Source organism: Typopeltis vanoorti, chromosome 17, assembly GCF_054136105.1.
Source record: "Typopeltis vanoorti isolate ZY-2024b chromosome 17, IOZ_Tvanoo_1.0, whole genome shotgun sequence".
NCBI lineage: Eukaryota > Metazoa > Arthropoda > Arachnida > Uropygi > Thelyphonidae > Typopeltis > Typopeltis vanoorti.
The window spans coordinates 112,000,583-112,011,112 of NC_143565.1; positions in this window are offsets into that span (position 1 = coordinate 112,000,583).

The window sequence follows — 10,530 nt, forward strand, 5'->3', positions numbered from 1 at the left end:
TGTCTTCTATTTTTATATTTTTATAACTTCTATAACTTGAAATTTTATTTTCATTTACTACAAAGAAAAAAAGGTGTTTTTAATTATGCTCTGTAATCTAATTAAATTCTTAATTTGATTAAAAAATAATGGTAAATTGGGATAAAAAATAAAAAATGAATCGTTATTTTATATATATATTATATTTTCAATTATATTTATATCAATATTTTTGTCTAATTGTAACGCCATCGTCTAAAAGATGGATGACATGCATAACGCGGAAGATGTCACTTTCGGCCTACATAGGTGCTGCAGTTCAGAAAGTGACAAAAATGTTATTGTTCTTTCGGTCGCCAGTAGACTATTTGCATTTGAAAGAGGATGGAATGCGAGCAGAGTGACTATTAATAATCTTCATTGTAATATTTCCGGATTTCTAACCTATGGAGATATGAAATATTTGAAAATAAAATATTTTCAAAGCTTAACAAAAAAAAAAAAAAAAGAGTGCGTAAGTCACGTCATCAATATGATATATATGAATTGATATTATTGAGGTATGTATAACAACTTTGAATCAAAATAACAGCAAAATAAATTCATGCCACGCAGATATATTACAGGTCCTAGTTAATATTTATATCTTGTGGGATTTCCTTTAATACTTAAATTATTTTAAAAATCTAAATCAACGCATGCTTCTGCTTGTCTCTGAGAAATAATCTATTTTTTGATGACCTATAAGAAATAAAGGATCATTTTAAATGTGTTTATTTCCTACTACTAAAATCAGCAAAATATAAAGAATTACCCCAAATGTTTTTTTTTTTTTAATAAATGGCATTTCACTGCGTCAGTTACTTCCGAGTTCACATATAATGTGCACTCGGATAATGATTAACTAAAGTTTATGGCTTTCCATCTCATAAAAGCAGCATGAAACTAAATGAAACTTGAAAACATTACTTTTAACGAGAACCTCATAATTTTAGTCAGCAGGTGGCGCGTGAAATCAACAGTTCATGAAATAAAATTTATTTCATGAGATGTTTTCCTTAGCAGTTGTATGTTAATAGTGTCGTTAATTTAAAACAAACTGAAATTGAAAGAGAATTTCGATTAGGAAAAACAGTAATTAAGTTTAAATACTCGTAATACTAAATTATAGCATTCCTGACAATAAAAGGGCTCTATTTTTCAATAAATAAAAGCAGGAATTAATTAATTTGAACGTTCACGGAATAACTGCTAATAAAAAATTGACAAGCATTCATATCACTTAAACATACAAATTGCTAAATTGACAATTGACATTTATGTCTTTAGGGATGAAGGAAAATGCTTTTCATATTCCCCGCTATCTGTTGTGGTTACAATGAGGATGGAATTTATGAGAGTTTGCTCGCCCTGAACGCGCATGGAGATTATGCATCAAGTCTACGCTATAGGAGGCTAATATTGCTTTTGGTCTTCTATATTTGAATATGTCCGTTGCCTCGTATGCTGCAGCTTGCTGAACCAAATCGTTGGGATGTGTGGACGTCTTTAGGAAAAACTTGGATGCTAAGGATTGTTGTAAAGAGAAAATAGAGGGAACATTTGTGTCTTTATGGAGTTGATTGTTTCTAACATACCAGGGGGCTTTCAGAATCATTCTCAAGTACTTGATCTGCACTCGTTGTATCTTGATAATGTTAGTATTAGAGGTGTGACTGCAGGCTGGAGAGGCGTAGGTGATTATAGGACGAATCGTCATCTGGTATAGTTGCAATTTGATTCTGTTGCTGAGTTTGCTATTTCTATTAATTAGCGGATAGATCTGAGCTATGGCTTTAGATGCCTTTGCGCACGTAGACTTGATGTGTTGGTTGAAAGATAGCTTTTTGTCGAGAATCACACCCAGGTAATTTGTTTCTTTCTGCCAGGGAATTTTAGTATTGAATAGTCACACATCTCCTGCAGGAGATATTGGCCTTTTCGAGAAAAGAATGGCGGAGTTTTTTTGGGAGTTGACTTCCAATCTCCATTTGGAGAACCAACCCTCCAGCTTTAGAAGGTTTTCTTGAAGCTTTCTGGTAATGAAATGCGGTCTGAGAGATCTGGTTAGTATTGCTGTATCGTCCGCATACAGGGCCAAGATGAAAGACATCGGATTGTGCGTGATGTCCCACATGTATATAGTAAACAGCACTGGAGCTAGTAGGGATCCCTGCGGCACTCCAGCAAAGATATGGCGCTGGGATGAGGTAGATCCGTTGATTGTGACTTGCATTGATCTATTCTGAATATATGAATGGATTAGATGAACCATTTTTAGTGAGATACCGGCTGAGATAAGTTTATGTAGGAGTCCGAAATGCCAGATTTTGTCAAATGCTTTGGATAGGTCTAGGAAAACAGCTCCTGTGCACTGGCGCCAGTTATAATTGATGGTGATGTATTTCACAATTCTGTGGATTTGTTGGGTAGTACTATGGTTTTCCCAAAAACCAAACTGTTCTTTAGGGAGGATGTTTAGGTCATTTACTGAAGTTTGGAGTCGTGAGAGGATGACCTTCTCCACAACCTTACCCAGATTGGAGATGAGATTGATTGGACGATAATTTTGCGGTAGGTGCGGGTCTTTGCCTGGCTTATGAATAGGAATTACATCAGCCAGTTTCCAGGTGGAAGGAAAATAGTGAAGTCTTAAAGATTGCATTTATTATAATGGTCAGGTGCACTACAGCTTTTCGAGGCAACAGCTTGATCACCCAATTCGAGATGCCGTCCGGTCCAGGAGCTTTATTGTTCTTTTGTTGTTTAATAATATCATATAATTCAACAGATGATGTGGGTGCAATATGGTCAGCACCGGTATCTGGGAGTTTTAATACACGTGGATTTTGTATAAGTGATTGAAATCTAAGTTGTTATATGAAAGTTTGCACTGCACCTCTAGATTCTTTACTATGGCTTCTGTCTTATCTACATCTGTGTGAACTAGGTCCTGGTTAGAGATTATGGGGGGAAGAGAGATCTGTTTATATTTTTGATGTTTCTCAGCAACCCCCAGATAGAGTGATCAATAGGTGAGATAGAGGCTAACTTTTCATCCCAAACTTAGTTTCTCTGAGTTTCAAGTGCATCTCTCACTGCCCCGTTCAATCTATTAAGAACTGTTTTGTCCTGAGGTACGCGAGTGTTACGAAATCTCTTCCTAGCTCTGTTCTTCTCTCTGATCAGGTCCATAATATCCTCGGGAAAGCGACCAGGCTTGGGAACAGGTTTGTGAAAGGTTGCAACCGTTATAGCGGACTTTATCTGTTGGGTGAGGCTAGTCACTGCGGATTCCACATCTTCTGGTGTGCATATGTGAGGGACGGGTCCAATTTGATCCTTAAGTGCTTTAGACAATCTCTCCCACGATATGCCTGAATGAGAGGGAGGAGACAGGCATTCTTGTTCTCCCAATTGCAGTAGAATTGGGTTGTGATCCGATGACAGTTCGTTTAGTGATTTAAGGCTGTACTGAAGTTTAATGTCTTGCAGGATAACTATATCCAGGATGTCAACAGTGCCAAACGTACTGAGATTAGTTGGTTCGGTAGGTCCAGCCACGACAGCATAGTTTGATCCTGTGTAGTTAGAAAGGATGCAGCCATTCTTGTTGGTGGTTCTACTATTCCAGGCAGGGTGCTTGGAGTTTAAATCCCCAGCAATAATGATGGGTACTCTAACTCCTAAAATGGCATTTAGATCAGTGTGCAGTACAGTTTTTAAAGGTGGATTTTAAGCTGAATAGATTTTCAATCTGCCGGTAGAGCTGGTGAAAACTTCCACGCCTGTTTATTTCAAGATTAGTGGTTGGTGGGTTATTCACAGAATAGTGCTTAATGTAATTTTTAATGAAGATGGCAGTGCAACCACCTCTGTAGTTGGATCTGTCATTTCTGTACATGAGATAACCCCGTATTTTGGGACTATCAGAGGGTCTAAGGTGTATTTCACTGATTAGTATAATATCAGGTTGGTATCTGTAGGTAAAATCTTGTAGCTCCAGAATTTTGTTCCTTAAGCCGTTCACATTCCATGCAATGATCTGAAGACAGGCAGGAATGAGTGTGTTTTTACTGCTGTGAGGATGGCCTGTGTTTCCTGTAGGAATCTTTTAGTGGTGGTTGCTGAAGGGTTAGACAGGCTGAAATCTTGTAGAATGTTAGCTAAAGAGACTATAATAACTGCTGTCAGATTAGTAGGTGCTATTGGCTGATTTTGTTCTGATATTGGTTTGTTAGTACGGGCCCATGTCAGCATAACTTCTTGTTTGCCTTTGGTTTCCACTGTCTTTGAAGGTCGCCGACTGTTGCTGCCGAGTCTCAGGCTGTGGAGAAGGGGCCTCAGGTGATCTTTTACTAGAGGAAGAAGGCGGTTTAGCTGTCTCCATCCCTCTGCTTTTTGGGTGCTGAGTACATCCCTTGTAGTTTGCTGGATGAGGGCCACCACAGTTGCCACATTTAGCCGAGGTGGTTTTTGATTTGGTGCAAGTGTTAGTGGGGTGGTTCTTAGCCCATTTCAGGGATTTATACTCTACCTTGCAGAGTCTTTGAGCACTGTCAAATTTCTGGCATCTGTGGCATTGACCAGTAGATTCCCTTTTACGGAGTGCTCGGGGGTGATCCGGAGTCCACAAACCGATGTTAAATCATAGATGTTCTTATAGGCTTTGTGGATCTCAACCAAGACCAGAGGCATAGGGGATTTGTCCGTTCTAGTCATTGTGCTGATCTTAATAGGTGGCAGATCCTGGTGGTGGAGGTCAGCCTCAATTTCATCTGTAGTTATATCCTCCGTGACACCCAGCAGTACTACCTTCAGATTTTTCTCCGAACTAAGAGAAAAGATGTGGTATTGAATATAGATAGAGTCTAACACTTTGGTCAGTTTCCTGTAATCAGTCACAGTAGCCGGCTGAATTTCTATACCATCATCAGTGTACTTGGATGAGAGATACTGTATCTGTGAGTTTATTATGGTGGACCTTAATTGTGTCCATCTTTTCTTTTCCCGGAGGACTATCGGTGAAACCCTCTCATTCGTGACGGTCGAGGGATTGGAACTGAGAGTATCCTCTTCCATACCAAAATCTATGGGAGGTTCTGTGTCAGTAGTTTTGCGCACACGTACGTCTTCAAAGTCTGGAGGGAGACTGCAACTGTGTAATGAGCTCCTCACTTGTATCATCCGAGTTATCGTCTGTGACTGCAAAGGGTGGAATGAGTCAAAAAGCTTAACTTTTCCCGGCCAACTATCACTCAGAAGTTTTCATAATCTGAGGAATTCGTCATAAACCTCCTCGAAAATGGTCTCCTTTGGAGGTTTTGCGATAGCAAATCCCGTAGACACAGTCCGATGTTTTCCAGCAGTACGATATATAGTTTAGTATGCCCTGTGATTAGGCTTAGAGAATGGTTTCCGACGAAACTAAAAATTGAAATTAAAGTATTTACTCACCTGCAATTTGCAAAAACTTTTCGTAATCAAAACGCTTGATCAATACATATGAACATAATACTTGACATGAAAGTATAAATCGGATCAAATTCGCAATTCGCCACGATTAATACACGAAACACCAACACACGAGCCGCCATCTTCAAAAACCTACAAATTGCTAAAACCTACGAGTAACATTTATTATAAATGACTATGTAAAATTAAAAATGTCGTCTTTAGAAACAACTACTAAGAACAAAGAAGTAATTAAAGATAAGTAGTGTTTCTAGTTTCTTTCTTAAATAATTAAAACACAATCTCTAAAATTGTATCATGCAATAAAGTATTATTAAAACGCCAAGGTAAAACTAAGATTTAATCTGCATAACAGCATCAGTGTATGTTATGCAGATTAAACGTCAATTGTTCTGATCTCTAAAAACAATTTATGATATCAGTGAAATCTAGAAAGTTTCAAATTATTCATATGAAAATCACCGTAATGAAATTTGTTTTGGAAATACTGAATTTAAGTACAATCATAACAGAAAATTAGTATTTGATTTATTTTTTCCTTTTAACTTTAATAATCTTCGGCTTAAATCCTAAGGAATATCAGAAAATGAAAATAAAATATAAATGCTTTATCCCTGATGTTCCTTGACATGATTTTTGAACAGAGTATTCACGAGTACTTCCATTCTGAATCAAGCTATAATAATAATAAAGAACTATCAACTTGAATTTGTATTTTAAGAAATATGTTATTATTGAAAACCCACTAATGATCTATTCCCCATCCTCCAAGAAAAGATAATACATTTTGCTTTTTAAAGATAAAAAAGGATATCAAGACAAAATAACTGAAATGTATTGAGGGGAAAAGATAATAATAATAAGCACCAAGTTCCAATAAAACTCGGAAGAGCCATGGCTGTAATGGCTTCCAAGAATACTTTGCTTTGTTTAAAATTTATTGTTACTAGATATACAAAATATTTCAAAAATTACGGATTAAATATTTTTTTAATTAAAAAAAAACAGATCGACCGATGTGTGGAGAGACCCCATCCTGCATGAAAATGACTGAATCCATGCACAGGGCTGCTATAGTTGTGGCACAACAAAATTGTATATCATATCGCGACACCTCTGTGCAGTAACTGAGAAGGCAAAAGGACCCGACTGGCGAATGTCCTCAAAGAAACATAGTCCAATGATAAACGAAGCCGTAAATCCCCACCAGACAGAAACTTTGGGTGAACAAAGGAATTTGTGGGATTGCATGCTGGTTTTGCATAGCCATGGCTGACAATTGTGGATATTCGCAGCTCCCAAGTGAAAGTAAGCCTCATCCCCCCCCTCCCCCCCACACACACAAAATCATCCACGCTCACGCAGCATCCAACTCTACTCGAGCAAGGAATGTTAAAGCGAATGTCAGTCGAATTTAAAAGTCCTGCGGGCGCAACTTCTGTGTCAAAGTTATCTTCAGTGGATAAAAATGCGGAATCTTCAGTGGAATTTTCCAGACATTTGTGGGGTAAGGCATATCCATATTTATTTTTATGCACTGCAGGAACTAACAGCGTTGGTTCGTATAGTACATATCAGTACATTCGTGGTCCGCACCACAACGGAAACAGCATCGTCATTCACTTGTGAACTGATTGATTAAACTTCAATTTCTTCAAGTCTAACTCCCAAAGATCCTATTTCTTCAAAACGACTAATTATTCGTCACAGAACGCATGGAGATGGTGTACCTCGTCGACATTTATTCAGACGACGAAATTCGCGGAGTGCAGCAACAGCATGGCAATTGTTCAGGTAGTACAGCTTCACCAGCAAAGTACGGTGGGGCAAGGTTACTACCATCACTATAGATGATATTAACAACCAGAATGAAGGGAAAATCTCCACGTCTATCTTTTTTAAGCCTCCCGGCGCTTGCCAAATTGCATGATATTACAACGTGATATTACAATCAATCCTGGTAATGAATTCTGGAACTGGATTTTTTCTCATGTATCACTTCCACATGACGCACGTTCATGCAAAGTGTCGCAATATTTGGATCACTGGATGATGCCCTAAACAGGGATACTTTAATATTGATCACTCTGTGTATTATATATATTATTAGATATATTAATTTTTATATTTTGAATATTTATATAAATTTAAATATAAATTTTAAGTTTTAAATGCTTTACATTTAAAATATTTAATTTTATAGACAAAATTTACATATTCATATGTTGATAGATATATACGAATAAAAAGTAAAGTGAGAAAAATTAAAATAAACTTTCTTTCGCGTCAATCAACACACACACGGGATGGTGGTTCAGATTATTTAGTAGTTTCCAACCAAGTTTTCAGTCAAAATGTGTCCAAATTTCTGATCCTTATCATAAGATACAAGATTCTTTCACCAAAAAGAGCCTTTTTTCCTTTTTTTTTTCTTTTCAAAAATAGGTCATTCTTAAATAATGTCACATTTGGGAGATGATTACATTATTTTGTGATGTAGGAGAGGAAGATGTCTAGAATTATGCCATAGTAGCCACAAACAAGTCAATGACTTTGAATTTGTATATAAGAAAAACAGATATAAGAGAAAATCCAATTCTTAATTTTATATAGCGTTTCATAGTCTGGTACTTAAATATTATTAGGATCTATAATTATTAAACTTAAATAAATAAATAAAATTGGAGGTTAAAAACTCCAGATAAATGTGATATCATTCAAAAATTATTTGAATTCCGACACTTGATTATTTAGGAACAAAACATTCTCAGCTGAAACACAGTCAACTTATCAAAGAAATCGAACATAATAACATAAAAAGAACATAATACACAGATATTAATTATTCGAATATATTTGGTTCTGATAATGATTATACCATTGTTATGTTGTCATATATGCCTATACGAACTTTTAATAGTTTTACCAGACCTGTTTTTTTTTTTTGTCTGTTTGCGCAATGAAAATCTAGCTCAAATGATATTTATTGAAATTATCAAGATGCGCTTTTTATTATGATTATAATTTATTATATCCATGTCCACGGTGGGATTCGAACCAGCAGCCTTTTGGCTGGAAAGCGGATACGCTAACCCCCCGGTCAACCATGCCGGCAACAAGAGTCAATACTTTTAATTTTTATTTATTTAATACTTGATGATACCATTAATACAATGAAAAGTATGACGCAATGCAATAGAAATATTTCAATATGAATAAGCATAGGTATTATACATGTTTTGTTATTATAAAAAAAACAACCCACATATTCTTATCTCCCTTTATTTTCCATTTCGATCAAAACTATTTGTTAATATAAATTTGTTCAGACACAATTAAAGCAAATAAGATCACCAAGTCAATATACACTATTATATCAGTTAACTGCATGAATGTGCTCTTAAAAGTTTGCACTTCGTACAGAGCTAGTTTGTTTGTTTTCTATTAGATCTAGCAGATTCCAATGCTATGTAAAAATAAAATAAAATAAAAATAAAAAAGAATGGCTTCGGAGAACCTCAATATAGCTTTCTTTTAAAATAATCTACCGAATTTTGGTTTTTTTTTTTGAGGGACAAATATATTTCCATAAATTATTACATAATTTGCAATTTGAAATTGGCGACTACGTACTCTCCACACGTACAGTGGCAAGCTGTTGCAAATTATTTAATTTTTTATATATCCCATCATACTAAAAATAAAACAATACAAACAAGTCTTTAGAAGAATATGGTTGATGAATCATTTATTAAAATATTCGTTAAAAGAAGTTTGTGATAATCCTAGTACTACGAGCACAAAACGGATGTTATACTGATCTACTGAATCATATATCCAATAAACATGTCGCATGGCAAAATGGCTCCAATTAAAGGTGCATTTTGATATTATTAAAAAAAATGCATTAGATCTAAATATTTTTGTAAATTTTATACGAAATGTACAAAGATGAAAATAACCTACTCTCTTCTCTTTTTGCATCCAACTATTGAGGACGCTCAGAAGGTTAATAAAATTTTTGAATCAAATACTACCGATAATGTGAAACTTCTAGATGATCTCGCCTTTCTCATAAAATCAATTGCCAATTGCTGATGAACTGATACTTCCAACTACTCAAGAAGATCCTCTTCTAATATCAAGGAATTTCTAGCCTTAAAGTCTTATTTGGGATAAAGATTCGAAAGAAATATTGAAGAATTAAGACGGTTTTGACAGAATTGAGAGAACATATGGAAGCATCTGGAAAAAGTCATATCTGCTTCCGAATATCAAGAATTTAAAAATTCGGTTAATTCACTGAAAATGTAACACCAATACTCAGCTTTCTAGGGTGAGGTTGCAATGGATCCGGATGCAACCCATTCAAAGAACTCTCGGAATTTGCCATATTTTAATATTAATTTTGTTGTACTCAAATGCTGAAGTCGAATCCTATCCAAATGGCTTTAACAGGCCTTTAAGGCCCAAAACCTTCCAAGCATGCTTGGCTCTTCCTCAGCTCCTCACGTCGTCGACGGGAATCTAACCTAGGGCATTCCTTCCCCAGGCATATGGTTGCGAAGCGCAAAGACACTAGGCTCACTGCGTGGACTGAAGTCGAATCGAATAGCATGAATAACATACAACCTAAATTCAGAAATAGAATGGAAGCAAAACTGTCAACTGCTTTATTGTCTGGAAAATTTGGCTTGATATAGCATAAGAATGCTGCTTATGCTGCTTGTTTATAAGTGTGTGCTTATAAACCGCCAGAAAAAAAATTTCAAAGCAACAGTTGCAACTTACGCTGAAAAAGGATGATGAAAGCAAAATTTTAGCATCTACTGTGCTTTGTCCTTCTTCATAATCATCATCAGCAGCAGCAGCACACTGCGAACAGTGAATAAGCAGGTAAGCTTAGTTAAAAATCGTGTTTTTTTAATTATTTGTTTGTATGGTTTTATTTTAGATTTCCTTTTTTATATTATTATTATTATTATATGGTAAGTAATATTATGACTGGTTATTTCTCTGAATTCTAGCATTAAAATA